Below are 17,531 nucleotides of genomic sequence, written 5' to 3'. Positions count from 1 at the left end.
GAGTTTGTGACACATCAGGAGATGGACATGCCATAAAAATAATAGTGCAGGATTGTTTTGACTTGGAATCTAAGGCGAGAAAGTGTCCGTGAAAAGGAAAATGACAAGACACACTTCAATCGTTCTGAATGATGAGGTCAGTGATTGGTGAAGTCTGTTCAAAACTCTCTTTGGTTTCACAGTGTCAAGTGCACACATGGGTGCTGGCAACAGAAGAAAAACTACCTTGTGAAGATTAAGAACAAAATTTGTTGCTGTTAAATGTCTCTCTGTGAAATTCAACTGAGAAGATTGGATACTTTTGTCAAATTAAAGAATGACCAATAAAAGTTAAAATGTACTTTCTTAGAAATGGACCCATGTTATATAATGATTTAATTTGTAGTTTTTAGAAATTAGGAATTTGATTCTCCTACCCTTTAATCTTCCATACGAAATTGTAGTTGCTTAAAGAGAGCTAGTCTTCATTTTCTATACACATTCTGTGCAGTTTACTTCTGATTCTCTACTTCAAATTGTTGTTGCTTGCTTGTAGCTTAGTACATGTCCAAATTCCAACACATGTACATGGACTGGCTTGGAGAGAATCCATAAATTGATTAAATTTAATTACAGAGTGTTGAGCTTGTGAATTTTGGAGGTGATAAACAATCATTTTCATGAGCTAATTAAAGGAATCTGTGACCTCCAAACCAAATGCTAAGAACCACGGCAACCTGTAACATACAACATATGCAACTTTTTCCAGGATGTTCTTGGTCTTTCTGACTCATAGGTGAAGGTCAACAGGTAGAATTGTCTCGGGGGCAAAATAACAACCTACTCATCTGATTCTTCCATGAGATCATAACCATCTCCTAGTCTGACCATAGCATTCTCAACATTTGCAGACGGGAGAGACTCAATGTTTCTTAACTTGTAGTGTATTTTCCTGCGACATTTATCAGTGGCTTTGTACCTGATACAAGAATCACAGATCCTTTGTCAGTGGATGAAAATTTATACCACCAAAACAAACATAAAATTATTCTTCATTTGTTTTGAGTTTACTCAGACACCCAAAATAGGGAAATCTGTTCTCTACTCTCTGAAAAAAAACTCTTGTTTTTTCCAAAATATAAGGATGTTTTCCATGACAACAATGTTTACATTTACATTTCTTACCAGTTAAGTCATATATTTTTCTTTAATTACATCCCTCCAGCAAAAGCATTTTAGCATGGAGCTAATTTGTGGAAAATTTTTGAAAATTGCAGATCTATCTAGATAAGTTTATATAATCACTAACCAAAGAAACTGAAAAATATTTTATATATATTTCATATATGTGTTGTAGATATATGTATGTTGTATGTAGATGCATATATAAAAATATATACATAACATGCACACGTGTATTTATGACTGCATACATGTGTGTACATGGGAGGAGGTGTCTTCTATGTATTTGAATACTTATGGTGGGATCTTATGAAAAGACACATAAATCAGAAGGAAGGTCACTGTGTAGTATCTACTGTTTCCTGACCCACAAGCTTATAAATTATGGGTTTTTTCCCACTGTCCTCTCACATTCTCAGTCTTACCCTGATACTGTTGGTGGGGGAAATGATTGGAGAGTCTACAGGCCCTGCACTATTTGTGACACCATATATTCTTCAAGGTGACATGAATAGCAAATGACAAAAAAGTACTTAGAAATGCTATGCAGCTATGCTAATCACTGCTCCATATTTTTAGGCCTTTCTTTCGGTAATCTATAGAATTTTGCCCCACATTCAATATTATTGGAATTGTTGTCTGACATTGTCATTATGTACTTTGATTTGCCTACTCAGCCAGTTTATAATTTTGAGTGGAAGGCCATATCTTGTACTTGGCCCTTTTACGCTGAATGCTTACTACCAGGTTTTGCACACAGTGTGAACTAAATAAACTTTGAAACTACCTTCTTGTTCTATAATCATTCTCTAAGCATTTGATACATTAGCCATCTGATACATCTCTATCCTTTGTAACATACAAGTTTAAGTCTGTTTTCCTTATTATTAAACTAATTCATCTACCATAAAATGTCTGGAAAAAAGAAAACACGAAAAACATAGAAAGTCTCCATAAATCTACTACCCAAAGATAATTAATATTAGCAAAGTATTGTGTTAATTCTATTTAGTTTTCTTTTTACTGCTGTGTATATTTTTACAATTGTAACTGGCATTCAATTACATTTATAGTGTGTGTGTGTGTGTGTGTGTGTGTGTGTATAATTTTAAGCATCTCTTCATGCCAATAAACATTATGCAACATGGTTTTTAAGATTCATAATTTATGTAATCATTTACCTATAAGTATTTAGAATTAATATTTGTTAAATATGCTGATAAATAATTGTGTACATAAAGATTGTACACCTATCATTAATAACATTTTAGAAAAGGAAATAATGAATCTTATGATACATATTGTAAAAATAGTTTTCCAGACCCATACTGTGGTGCTGACAGCAGGTAGAAAATGCTTGTCTCACTGTATCCTTGCGAGGACTGAGCATTACTGTGTTTTCCAATTTTTGGAAATTTGAAAACATCATATCCATTCAATCATCTGACCTTTGCTCATCTCCCTAGGATGTCCTTTCCCTAGTTCTTCATTTGTTCAAAACTACCCTCAAGGCAGAATTCAAATGCTCTTCACATTTCTGAAACTTTGCCCTGCTTGTCTGATTTGCTCTCTCTATTCATATAAAGATGTTTATCACGGCATACATTATAGTCTCATTTATGTAATATTTAGGTGTATGAGCTTTACTTCTACTGTTGCGAATCTTTGAAAACATGGCTTACCATACATTCTTCCATACTTTGTTCTGAGAACTTAATAACATAATGGCACTGAACATAATGAATATTTAATCCTTAAATAGGCCAAATAACTTGTAGTTTCCAAAAATATTATTCATTTATTACTAAAAATTTATTTACTGCCTGCTTCCTGTCAAATATTAGTTAACAAAATGACAAATAAATGGTAGGATCTAAAAATGTTTAAAGTGAAAAACAGTAAGAAGGAGCTAAGAGGTACAGAATCCTTTCCTAATCTGTCCATTGGATCTCTTTTCTCCTCCAACCAGGTGACTCGCTCAGAGTGACCTTCATATAGTCCCCCACACAAAAATATTGGCAAATCCATTCTAACAAATATCCAAGAACTCCTACAGAATAGCTTTATTTTTGGGTATTCTTTGCAGGATCGAATTTCATCCATAATCATCACACTTCCTTGCTCCTTAGAGATTTCACATAATGCACTGAATGACCAGAGTGCATTTTTTCACTGCCCTTTATCAACTAAGAAAAAAATGCTTCCTACTTCTTTGTCTGGCTGATAGGCTGAGACTCTTCTATTCAGTATGAGCTCTCTGCCACATACCAGACACAAAACAAATCAATATGCCCTACCCCCATCAGTCAAAGGATTCAAGGTATTCCAATAGTTAAGAAAAAATGAGTGTGCAGAAAAGGCAATATCTGCAATGATTTGTGTTAAATTTAATTAATTACCTCTAAAATAAAATGACACGTAAACTTTGTAATTAAGAATAATTCTTAATTAAGGAACATTTGACAGATAGGCAGGAAAGAGGAATGGGATGAAAGTGCCTGATTACGAGGAGAAATTAAGCACCTCATTGAAGCCCTGTTGTGTGTTCATTTAATTTGAATGTCATTCAATGGACTCAAATTCCACGGAAAAATAGTATAAAGGGCATTTTAATGAAACAAATGCGCACTTCTGCAGTGTGATATAAAAGTATACATTTACAGCTAAAATGACAGCTGCATTTTAATCACCACAATCATTCAGACATGGGAAGGAAACCTGTTGTTGGGAGACTTACACCTGCTGACTTTCTAAGGGATGAGGAGGTCTAAATGGCTCTAAAGACTTAGCATGGGCCTGTCTCATAGAACAAACTCTTGTTTTTCCATTTGCTGGCATTTGATGACGTTTCCTAGCCATTTTAAGTGGCTAACATGTGAAGGAGCTAAGCGGTATATTGAGTCATTCTATTTTATGCTGATAAATCAAGCATATAAAGACTGCCAGGGAAATCTTAATAGCAGTAGAGACAGCATAGAAAATAAAACGCAAAGATTATCTGCAAACAAGATCTTCCTGTGTTAGAAATATTTATACTGTCGACTGGCACTAAGAAAAAAATTATCTCTATGTTTTCCACTTTAATTCATCAATAAAAACACAATACTTTTTTATTTAAGAAAACATTTTTAGTATGCTCTGATGGGAAAGTACATAGTAGTCTGCATTTCTGTAATTCTATGCTAAAGAGATTTGATGACAGTTAATATGCAAGTCTCTGCTAAAAGACTGATTAAATACATTGCATTTCCATAAAGTTAAATACATATTCCTGTGTTTATTGCAAATTTTAGAGTTTCTCATTTTTTGATTTGCACATAATACGTTTCATGAGAAACCTGTTACTTTCCCCCCTAACATTCACTCCTTTTTGTTCCAAGTTTAAGAATCAGCTATTTTAAAAGTTCACTTTGATTCCTCATTGACTAGAGTGCCTGCCTGCTGCTGCCACCATCTGCTAGGAATCTGAAGTCAACTGTTTAACATGCTTGAAACAAAAATTCACAATGAACCATGCTATTTGATGACAGACCTGTACACATAAAGATTGCCTTACTTCCCTTCCTAGGCATCCTAAAGTTCTTCAATTTAACCAGTCATAAAGTGTGTGTGTGTGTGTGCATGTGTGTGTGCATGTGTGCATACACACACATGCATGCATTTGTCTGTGTGTAATGTGTATTTGTGATAATATGATTTGCTTTTATCCCACAATTTTTCTGCAACCAAAAAGATACTTAAAGTTTTTAATCAATTCAGTATGTTAACCCCTGAACACTTATCACCTATTACTGAGTATGAGTTACTTGATGCAGGAACTCCTCCAAGCTTTGATTACAAGCTCAGAATGCTAAGTTCTGGGAAGAGTTCACTTTCAGTAGACTGAAACTTTGTTTGGGTACACATGCCTTGAACACATCAGTAACTGTATTAGTCACTTTCCCTTTTTTGCAACAAAATACACCTGCAACTTAAAGGAGGGCAGGTTTATTTTGGCTCATATTTTTAGACAATTCAGTTCATGGATAGTTAGCTCTCAGGCAAAAATGGCATGATAGAGGAGCATGGTCAGAAGAAAGCTACTTATACCAGCCTCCGTGGCCCATCAAATCTTACATTCTGTATGTGAGTAAAACTAGCATTTCACTGTCTATACAAAGATCTGTTGTCAGTGGAAATAGTATCCAGGCACTCCTGAAAATGGTTACAGCAGCCTCTGAATGGATATATGTCTAAGCACAGTGAAATGAATCACGGAGGACCAATTCCCTAGCAGACTCTCCTCTAGCAGGAGTCCCAGAAGTTCTCTTCTCAAATGAAAGGTTGACATTTTTCACCTTGGAACCTGCCATGGATGGGTTTTGCTAACTCTTGAGATGACTACATGGTGTGTTTCTTTTTGTCCCTGTACAAACTATTTTGTTTATTTTTGTGTATTATTTTTCTTCTTTTGTTTTCTTTTCTTCTCTTCTTTTTTCTTTTCTTCTCTCTTTCTTTCTTTTTTTTTTTTTTTGTACTGGAACTGAACTCAGGACCCTGTGTTTGCCAGGCAGGCCCAGTTCCACAGAGCTATATCCATGGCTCATTTGGTGATAATTTCATTAGCAGTCATTCCTCCTTTAGCTGTGAATTTATATGTAAGTTTTCCAATGTCTATACAATCTTTGTATAGACAGTGAAATGCTAGTTTTACTCACATACAGAATGTAAAATGTAAGTTTTCCAATTTTTTTCTACTTTGCCTTTTGCCCTCAATTCTCACTACAAATCTGACTAAAAGCAGCCAGCATTACCCACGCCACAGCCTAAATGATGAACTGTCTTGAAAACTCTGCCAGATTGATTAGTCTAGTATCATTAACCTCAGTCTCTTGTAAATTCTCTGGACACGGACAAAATCCTGACAAACTTTCTGCCAGAGTCTACCTGGCAATGCAGTTCTTGCTTCGTTGAAATCTGCTTAATTTGGGCTTTATTATACATTCCTAGTCTTGTGAGCTCCAACTAGAATCACCCATTAAGCTGTTTACAATATTCTTGGACCACATCTCTGATTCTTTCAAAATTCCTCCTAAAAACCAGTTCTAAAGATTTTAAAACCACATGGTCAGGTGCTTTCACATCAATGATCCTACTTTTTTTGGTACCAAATATCAGTCTTAGTCACTTTTCTGTCACTGTTACAAAATATCAGATACCTGGAGCATAAAGGAGGAGAGATATAATTTGGCCAACAGTTCAGGGGATCCGGTCCTTGGTCATCTGGCTCCAAGGAAAACACAGCTGGTGGAAGGACCTGGTGGAGAAATGCCATCTTACAGCAGTCAAGAAGCAGAGAGAGACAGAGCAATTTGGGGAAAGAGAAGCTCCCAGCAGTTCACTTCCTCCAAAGCACCCTACCTCTTAACAGCACACTTAGCCATGAGCTCATCAGTGGATCAATCCACTGACAAGTAGAGCATTCACTGATTCCAATCACCGGTCAAATCTCCACTCTCGAATACGTAAAACTGGTGACATTTTAGATCTAAACTATAACATTAATCAGCATTTTTCGATTGAAAATGAACACCAAGCACTAGTGAAGAATGTTGTCCACTTAGATTGTTCTCTGACTGGTTAGAAATGTAGTAATTTTTCCTCTATTCTATTTAAAAATATGTCTTTTCCATGTGTTTCTGAAATTTCCATTGAGGTTCAAAATAATGTAAAGGTCATAGGAATATTTTCCCACAACCACATTTTCATTCAGATACTCTAAAGTTCAAAAACTACATTATAAAATTTTCCTGTAGTTTTCTTTACATGGAGTTCGATTTTCTGCATTATCAACTTTTTGTTCAAGGTTCAGGTCTAGCAAATTTCTTCATGTAGCTGCCCTCTGAGCCCCCAAATGATGTGTTTTACTAGTGCTTAGGATCCTAACAAAAGTAAAATACTAACATGATAGAGAGAGGGATAAAAATACATAAAATTTTACATATATAGGCAATAGCAGCACGGTGAATTAAGTCTTTAGTCAAATTCCATGAATGTAAATCTTCATTATTTTATCCAAGTTGCTTAAATTTTCTAACATTCAGTTTTGTTATTTTTGAAAATTGGACTTTAGAATCAAGGACGATGGCATTAATATGGGAACAAAGGAAATAATGGAGATAGTATACTTATTAGCTCGCCTGATTCTAAGATAAACTCAATCAGGAAAAGTGGTTCATAATTGTGTTTTAATTATTAGTATTACACAAGACCCAGGTCTCTGCTGTGTACTTTAAAATCTGATTCTGAGTCATTTCCTAGAAGGACTGCCTATCCATCAGGGTGCTCTGCGAAGCATACAGCATATGTCAAACATCATTTTCAGAGCTTGATACAGAGAGGCTCATAAGTCTCTTTCCTCACCTTGTGGAGTGCACCTCAGAAAAGTGGAGGAAAGCAGACAATCATGGAAGTCTAAATAAACAAGGTAATTTTTAATAGTGATATGTCACATGATGCAAAGACAAGAGGGAAATTGGGTAAGCTTTGGCTGGCTGTGAGCGTGGAACTATTTTCAGAACACAGACGACCTTGCTGAGAAAGTGACATTTAGGCGAGAAGCAATCTGTGAAATAAGTGAGGCAAATTCAAAAGAGAAAAGAATTTCAGGAAGAGAAAAGAGAAAGAAAAAAACTCCTGAGAGTTGAAAAGGCATGGAATATCCTTGGAATGTGGCTGAAATGGTTAGAAAAGATAAAATATGATAAGATAAGCTAACGTAGGATGCGATAGCTAAGTTAAGGGCTTTATTAAAATATGTGGTGAATGGATTTTGATTTTTAAAATAGCTTCTGTTTTAAAAAGTCTCTTTTTTCCACTGTGAGACTTGTGGGGATTATATGAGGTATTTCAATTATCTATTTCTACATATAACACATTATTCCAAAACTGAGTGGTTAAAATAGTAGCAACTTACTATTTCTCATGGTTCTTTGATCTGTGTGCCTTTGTTAAACACCAGGATCAGATGGGCTAGAACTTGCTCTCCACAAATCGGTGCCGTCAGGTTGCCAGACTGCCTCAGTCTCCTTCAACATGGTCTCACCTTCTGATGAGGTAACTGGCTTTTTGCCAGTGGTGGTCTCAAGCACATATTTCTGACAGTACAACAATGGAAGCCACAAGTCTCTTACAGCTGAACTTCTGAAGCGTTACTGTCGCTGCATTTGTCAAAAGCCCAGTGCAAGTTAAAATGCTAAGGATCACAGTCACATAGAAAATGATTGTGCACAGGTACATGATCCTGTATAGTAATCTGCCTCATCAAGAGCAACAGAAGACGGTGGTGGCATACATTTGGATGTGATGTGGGAGCAGAAATAGAAACTGTATACACAACCTTTCTTTATGCCTATTTTACTGCTTCTGAAATAAAGCTCATCCTAAATAATTTCCTAGTGTTATGTAGTTATTAAGGTCAGATATTTTAAACACAAATAGTGTGACTACAGATTGTACATTTTAATCAAAACATTCTACTATTTTCCCACTATATTATATTGACAGAAGAGAAAAGTAACAAATCTTTGCAAGATAATATGCTTGTCATTACATAAGAGCCAAAAAAAATATGTTGGAAACTGGTAGATATTCTTGCTGTATTTTAAATGCCTATTGTTATAATTTTCAAACTGCATTGTAGTTACCCATTTATGTGATGCTCCAGCCCACTGCAATGAAAGTTTCTATAAGGCAACAATTAGATTTTAACCATCTGCATATCCCCAGGGCCTAAAAGAGTGGGGGGTTGGTTCATAAAAGACTTCATGTTACTATTGCAAAATTAATGAATTTAGATGTTACAAAACTAATTAAGGGTGTTTTCTGCCTTGAGCAATTGAAAGTTTCATATTTAAAGAACTTTATTTCTTGTGAGAAAACTGCCTCAAGGAATTTTTTAGAAGAAAAAGCAAACATAGATAAATCAGCAATATCTTATTTTTAAAAATTAATACTGATCATAAAAGAGCCACTTATCAGAACACAGTATCTAGAAAGAAAAACAATTGCTCCTCATGAATCTTTTTTTTTGTACAATTTTGTAATATGAGTTCAGAAATTAGATTCTATTTATAATGACCTCTTCATAGCATCATAAATAATGGCTATGGATGCTTAAACTTTTCCACAGAAAGAAGACTCTACATATAAGTTAAGATCATACAGTATTGGGAAAGAGGGTGTGCATACCTGTAATTCCAGAACTCTGGGAGGCTGACACAGGAGAATTATACATTCAGGCCCAGCCTGAGGAACGCTGTGACTTAGTAAGCCCTTGTCTTTAATTTAAAAATTAAAATTAAAAACTTAAAAATAAAGGTTTGGAGATGTACTTCAGTTAAAAGGCCCTGGATTCAATCCTCAGAACACTGCTGACACCCTCACCCCGAGAAGATGAAGACAGTTCTAATACCAAAAATAGGTGGTAAAATGAATTGAGAAATCCAAGAGGAACGGTATCACTGGCCTGTATAACAAGATGACTCCTCACTATTCTATTGAGAGTCATAAAATACAGTTGGGCAAAATTTGTTCCGTTGTTAGCTATGGTATTTTACCTATGGAAGTTCAACTTCGGAATTATGGGCAATATTCTATATTCAAAGTACCTAGACATTATTCTTTACTAGCAGGTGAAATCTTTGAAGAGTTAAGACCATGTTACAGCTGATATTCATGAAAGAGTAGATGAATGCATTCATTCTACTAATGCTTTCTGCCTGGATTTAAAAAAAAAAAGAAAAGAAAAAAAGGACAGTTAGGACTTTAGAATGTGTTTATTTTTCCTTCACATATTAAGAATCCTGCTGAAGCAAAATGTGGAATGTCATACTATTTTGCCCCACTGGCAGTGAAGGAGAGAGAAGCCTAAGTCTCTAGCACTTCACCGACCCTTACCTGCTTTTCTGAGAGGGCCAAGAGCAGTGGGTCACCTATGTAGGTCAAGACTCATACAGGGATTTCTCCAATCAGAAACAAAAACTGCAACACACGGTTTTTCACTCTGGTTGTCTCAATTGAGCAGGAAATAAAACATTATCAGCTTGTGTGAAAGAAGCTCAAGCTTGTTGCAGAGATGCCAGCCTTGATTTCTCAACATCAATCACTAGAGATACTAATTCTGAGTTCCTATTTGTAGTTTTATTGCCATATATGATCATATTGATAGCTCAAAGTGGGTTGTGGATAATTCCATTCTCTATTCTGACTTTGAAAATGAATTTGAATATTTAAAACACATTAACAGAAAAGACACAGTTCTCTAAGCTACTAAAGCTCGTAACATCTTGAAAAGATCAACTAATAACCTTCAAAGTTGCAACTATCACACTAATAAAAAAATAGAACTAGTTTGGTTACAAACAAGCAATTCACAAGAATGATGCAAGATCATTTGCAACACATCAGATTCTTCTTTTGAAATACAAAGGTCTGTAAGAAGGGTGTCTCACATCATCAGCCCCTTGAGGAACTATGGATAAACACAAAATAATTACATCCTTAGAGATAAAATACAACTAGTTGTGCCCCTGAGAGAGTCCTTGTTGTGATGTTAGAGCAAAGAATGGGTGTCACTGGTATTTCAAAGAGAAAAAAGTCTGCTTCCCAGAAGCAGACTGCAATAAAAACTGACATACAGATTAAAACGATGATTAAATATCAATGAAGCCAAACCCACTTACAAATCAGATGCTGAGGCAAGGCATTTTTCTTCCAGAGAAAGTTAGTTTCACTAATCACATTCTGTGACTTTAAAACAACAAATCTGTTTGTGTTTTTGCATACTAAACATCACGTTTTGAATAACATGAACCTGACCTTTGCAAGGCAAGATGGCTACTAAATAATGTATAACTGTGATATTTCTGCAGCTCCAAGAAAACCTGCAGAATATCTTGGATGAGAATTTAAATGTAAAATGACAAATGTTTTCCTCTGATAAGTTGTGTATGGGTTCACTTTGGGTCCTAGGCATGGCTGGGTATGAAGATGGTGATGGTATAACCTTTGATGTGGAGGCTGATGTTCACAGGTAACTGCATGACTTCCAAGACAGTTTTAATATGAACTTTCATATCAAGGTGTATTACTACGAATAAAACTTTCCAAACCTAGCCATGATGAAAATACATTCTAATTACATAAAATCTAGATTTTTTAAAGAAGGAAAAGATATAGGTAGTGATCTCAATGTCTTAAAAATGTGAAAAAAAAAAAGAAAAACTGTGACGAATTATAGATGAAATAGAAATATTATCTGTACAGAAATTTAAATATAATTCTAGGCCCATAAAAATACATGACTGGTTTAGAAATCATTGAGTTTTGCCTTCAGAAAGTTCCTAGAAGACCTGATATTTATTTTAATCAAGATGTTGCTTGTTTTTCTTCAAATGACTGTTTTAGTTAGACATAATTAACATACAGTTTGATCAACCTAAATTTCAATTTTAATGATTTTTAGTATGTTCCGTTATTGCAACACTCACCACAATCATTTTAGTATATTTTCCTCATTCCTCCAAAAACCCTGTGCCTATCACAAGCCACTCCTTTGTCCTTATACTAACCCATCTTCTCCACCCTGTGAATAGATGACTATTTTTATTTAAATATGGACATTCAATACCAATAGAATTATATATATATATATATATATATATATATATATATATATATATTCTGTGATGGAGTTCTTTTATTTAGCATAACATTTTTGTGGTTCTTCTGTATTACAGCATGTACCATTATTTCCTTTCTTTTGATACAGTTGTTTCTTGCCCATCTTTTAAAATTTTTTTCTTCACTTTTTCTATTTGTTACTAAATGAAACTGTTGATGAAAAAAAAATCTCTTCTTCCTATTCTTTAAATTCTGGCTTTACTGGTTTTATTGAAAAACTTATGTTTATTTTCTTTCTCTTTGAGATTGTATTATTTGGTGAGCTTCAAAGACCTACATGCTGACAATCTCAAATCTCAGCCTCTAATGATCTTTTTTTTCCCTTTAGACCAAAATGAGCTTCCCTCACTTACCATCTTTTCCTCTCAATCTCTTGTTCTTTACAGATTAGGTTTGTCCCTAACTGGTCAAAGTTCCCCAGTAAGTATTCTTGACACTTGCTTCCGTTATCCCGATTTTCGTACCTAATGGGTCCTCAAGTCATGCACAGTCTATTTTCTGGTATTTCCTGACTCTATCTTATGCTTTGCTATTAATTCTCCATAACTCTCCACTTATCCCTATTGTACACAACTAAAGTCCTGTTTTTCAGATACTAGATTAACATTTTCTAGATTTCTGAATAATTCACCATTATTTTGAGAAAATAAAGTCCAAACTCCTTAGCATAGTACAAAAAGCCCTCAAGATCACGCATCTTTGTTTCTCACCTGCCTCTAACCACTTTAGAACAGGGATCACTACTCCAGCCACCCTGGGATTTCTGTAGGTTGTCAGTAGTGTCATGACTTCCTGTCTTCATGTCACTGGACAGTTTATGCCCTCTAGCTGGGACGTTTTTTCCCTTCTATTGCCTGAATTCATCTTGTCCACCGGGGAAGTGACTTAGGTAGCTGCTTGTCAAATCCTTTTCTTTTCTTGTTGAACTCAGGGTTAGACAGCATTTCCTAGCCCCTTCTGCAGTAAGGTGAAGTCATGTGCATGGTTCTGAGCCATTAGATATGAGTGCATATGAAGTGCCTTGATCACAAAAGCTCTTTCACCTCTCTCCATTCTTTTCTTTTTTCCTAGTTAGTGGCTAGATAGCAATGTTGAAAAGTATCTTAAAAGTCACATACAAAAAATGAGCCAGCACCTGAAAGACTGCATGGGCCACAGTTCCTGACACTACTCCACTTAATTTTACATGTGTGAGAAATAAAGCTTGGTACATTAAGCCTTGGAATTCAGTAGTAATCCAGGGCAGCAGTTGTGATGTTCTTCAAATTCCAAGTGATCAGAGGGTCTTAAATTTGAGCTTTGTATACCTACCTCACTTCTGTGCACAACTGCACTTATCATACTGACTTCTAACTGTGATTTACAAGCTTATTTCGTTTCCTAGCTAGTGAGCTCCAGGAAGCAAGAGATTGAGATTTTGATCATGATAATCAATATAAAGCCATCACATCTGGCATATAGTTATGTGATAACTATTTGTTATATGTATTAAATATACTCCCACAATTTCCCCCCCTATCTGGACTTTTAAAATCAAGAGTGGCAGTTTGCCTCTTTGTTTATCTAAATTGGGGAAAAGATGAGTGAAATAAAAATCATGTTTTTCTATTATAGGTATTCTCAGAACTGCCACAGAATAATGATTGTGGTGAAGACAAAATATTTCTTTCCTCTTCCACCAAAATTATTTGGGCTGTTTTCTTCCCTCACAAAGCATCCTGGATGCATTGTTGAAAAGCTGACCTTGACTTTTACAAATATTACAAAAGCTTACATATAAACTCTGAAGAGTTTTAATTCAGAGTAAATTTAAATATTCACGGGTTGATGAGTTCCTAGAATTTTTTTTACCAGAAGTCCCCTTCCTTAGGGATGACTGACTTTGAGATATTTCTTTGCTACGAATACATATTTATATATCATTTATATACCAGCTTTTAGACCTGGGGGATTTATGAATACATAAAACCATGCTTAGAGTATTTCCTTTGTTGTCTTGGGCTAAAAATGAGTTGGGCTTAGTTACTGTCTTTGCTACAGAGACATAACTTGGCAGTCAGTATGACAGAGTGAGAATATATTTAATCAATACTGTACTTTAGTTTCTTTGACTATCAAATCAAAACGTGTGAAGATCTTCATATAGTGTTTGACATAAATGAGTGTTTAATAAATATTATCTGCTGCAATTATGAACAGAGAGAGTACTGAAGGGGGATCGAGTTATGATGACCTTAAATAAGTTACTTTACCGTTGTGGGCTTTTGTTTCTTTGTCAACAAAGAAGGGTAAGTTCTAACTGGCATGCCATTCTGTGATGTGGAAAATTGCATTTATGTATTTTTTACTTTTGAAGATGCAGAGAAGTAGTAATCAGCTCCCAGCTTATCACTGTTGGTAGAGAAACATGAATCAAAATATTTCAATGTCATTTCATTCTAAGTTTGGAATTCCAAATGACTTTGGGGTGTACTTGTCCCAACTCCACAAAATGAAAGTATTCATGATGTATCACAAGCAGGTACTAATAAAAATTTTTAAAAAAATAAAAAAGTTCACCTTCTGAATTTGTTAAATACTGTAGCTTTAATTGTCTGGATGCAGACCAATTAATGGCAGGGTTAAGATAGGCCTACAGTAGACTAAACAGAGAATTTGTCCAACAAACAACACTGCTCTGAATTCTTAAAAGTAGAACAAATTTATCCAAAGTAAAATGTCTTGCTATCTAAGGTGAACATATGCTGTTTATTTTATATAGTTTACAGTTTTATCTCTACACACATGAAATAACTTGTTTGATGTCACAGTGGGACTGAATTTACCACCACAAATATTAAAACTTATTTCTTGAATGAAGCCTTTATAGGCTTATAGCTCTATTACATTTTGCAAAAGATTTTGAGAGTACTGTATAGTTTTGTAATCATTTATATACCATAGAAATCTTCTTAGCAATCTCCAAATGCTACAGCTTTACAATTTTCAAGATACTGGGTGCTTTCAGCTAACTGAGGTCACTACTCAAATAGATTGTTCACAGTAAGAGCAGCCTGTGAAATAATTTAAATTTCTCTGGCCATGTGGGAATAGAGATTTGCCAAATTCCACTGATTTTGCATCAAATTGTGATGCTATTTTAAAAGCCAATAAATGATAAGCAGAAATGGAACTTCACGTCCAAATTATAGCTGAGAAAATAAAGCTGTTTAAACAATACATGACCAGGTTCTCAGTTCCATGTATCTGTACATGACTAACATTTTGAGCCATTCACATGTGTTGAATACAATGTCTCTTAAAAAGATTATACATATTGAAGATGAATACATACGTCCGCCTTCCAAGGGAAAATGCTAAATAAAATACTTGTGCATAGCAAATGTACGCTAGATGTTATAAATTCATAGATATTAAAAAAGAAGAAGATTTGCTTTCTGGCTTCAAGCTCATGATCTTATATTTAGGAAGCCAAATCAAATAAGTGAAATGTCAAATAATAGTTAAGGAATAACTTTAACAGTACTGTAAAAGATGTTACAACTCAATCCTTTTGGGAACTTAGAAAACAATAACCTCATTGCAGACTACAGTGCTATCTGTAAAATGCTACAGATTTATGCACTGCAAAAAGTACCAACTTGACAACAAAGTATGTGGTTAGGAGTAACAAAAGTATTCTCTCTGATCTCAATGCATTTTGAAATGAAATACAATTAGTGGGACATAGTCCTGTGTATGTAAAAAGGTTTTTTTTAAAATTTAGTCTCATGATTTTATGAGCTAGAATCCCACATTCTAGGAGGATTTAAACCATACAAACTTGAACATGCTGTAGTAGAGAGAATGCAGACTTTATCATTAAGCTTAAGAACAAGTGAAGCAACCCTGGACAAGTCATTGCACCTCGGTTTCAGTTCCTTCAGATAAAATCTGAGTATTAACTCACATTTTCCAGGCTATAACTGAAGATTAAACAAAATAGATAATTCTACTGCAGATACATAGAAAGAATAAAAAAATGGAGCTAAGTATCATTGTTTTGTAATTTAGAACAATGGGAAAAGATGATACAAGTGTGAAGTGAGATCATAAAATAACAATACACTGAAGAGAGATGGCACAGATTTTGAATTTATTTTGTATAAACATCAGAAAATGATGGTACCTGTACTATCTTTACTTCAGCTTCTCTGTAAAACAGGAGCATCATTAGTTAGTAGCAGAACTCCCAGTAAGCCACTCTCCTGAACACTGAGGCAAACTACTTTGATGAACAGTAATCTTTCCACACCAGGAAAAGGAATTAGTCATGCAATTTAATCTTAGAAGGGAATTAGCCATAGTATCTAGTATATAATTAATAAATCACATTTTTTTACTATTATTGCCACTGCAATCTTTCCTATGGTAAGTCATTCTTATGGCTTCAATCATACCGTACACTATATTCAAGTGTCAGAACAAAGTGGATTGACTTGTCAGTGTTATTTGTTAACTTTACAGATTGCATGGCTGGTTGAACTTTGATGGTTTAGCCCACATGCTTCCCTAATATCAGTAAAATCACTGGTCAAAAAGAATTTAAAGTGGATATCTCAGCAAGCAGGCGAGCATCACCAGTTCCAGAGGCCCCGCGGCCTGCATAAGTGCCCAGTGCACTCTGCCTCAAGCCCAGACTGTTTGGGACCTTCCAGGCTTCCGGGTGCACTGAAGTGGCTAAGTGGGTTTGAGGCATCTACATCCGCCTTCCCAATTCCGGCTGCACTCAGAGAACTGTGGAGTTTCCAGCAATCAGGCAGACACACACTATTCCCAGAGCCCAGCCTGTTTGGGACTCTTGCACCATCTGGGTGCAGAGCAAGGGCTCGGCAGATCTGGGGCACCTGCATCTGCCTCCCCCAGTGTCTAGAGGACTGTGGATTTCTCAGCAAGCAGGCGAGCATCACCAGTTCCAGAGGCCCCACGGCCTGTGGTAAGTGCTCAGTGCACTCTGCCCCAAGCCCAGACTGTTCTGGACCCTCGAGCCTTCTGGGTGCAGTGAAGTGTCTAAGTGGGCCCCAGGCGCCTACATCCACCTCCCCATTCCAGCTGCGCTCAGAGAACTGTGGAGTTTCCAGCAAGCAGGCGGGCACACAGTGTCCCTGGAGCCCAGCTTATCTGGAACTACAGAGTTCTAAACAGGCAGAAGAGGGCCACTGGTTCTAGAGGCCCAGTGGCCTGGGGGAACTGGGTACCAGAGTCCCAGGAGCTGCGAACATAGAAGTAGGTTTCCAACAGACCCTGAGGAAGCTTTCGAATAACACTTGAAACACAGAAATATAGGAAAATGACAAAATGAAAGACCAAATTACAACCTCAAACCTCCAGCCCATCTCAAGAAACCTTAGGAGCAATGTATATAGAAGAAAATATATGCCATACACCTCAAATATCAGACATAATAGCTACTGAAATAAACAAGCAAATCCAGGAAGCTGTAAAGGAATTCAAACTCGAAATAATCTACCAGGTAAAAGAAGAAATGATAAAAGAAATGAAAGAGATTCTGAATATATCTAAAGAAAACACAGTTAAAAAATTGGAGGAACTAAACAAAAGGATAGAATCCCTAGATGAGCAATATAAGAAACAAACAGAATATATAA

The 17,531-nt window shown here is 35.7% G+C and overlaps 1 protein-coding gene across 9 annotated transcripts in view; it reads right to left on the bottom strand.

The window, feature by feature from the left end:
• LOC100734733 (contactin-4) overlaps positions 1–17,531 on the bottom strand; it is a 901,708-nt gene that overhangs the window by 395,624 nt on the left and 488,553 nt on the right. Inside the window, exon 4 of one of the 9 annotated variants that reach the window (XM_063260276.1) lies at positions 6,360–6,457. The exons of the other annotated variants lie outside the window; for them this stretch is intronic. The gene's annotated coding sequence lies outside the window, so the exon portion shown is untranslated. The remainder of the gene's footprint in view (positions 1–6,359; positions 6,458–17,531) is intronic. 9 annotated transcript variants of the gene reach the window in all.

This window comes from Cavia porcellus, unplaced genomic scaffold, assembly GCF_034190915.1.
Source record: "Cavia porcellus strain 051 isolate PalLab524CR breed Dunkin Hartley unplaced genomic scaffold, mCavPor4.1 scaffold_13, whole genome shotgun sequence".
NCBI classification, from domain to species: domain Eukaryota; kingdom Metazoa; phylum Chordata; class Mammalia; order Rodentia; family Caviidae; genus Cavia; species Cavia porcellus.
The sequence above is the reverse complement of the archived record's forward strand: the minus strand, read 5'-3'. Positions and strand labels throughout refer to the sequence as shown.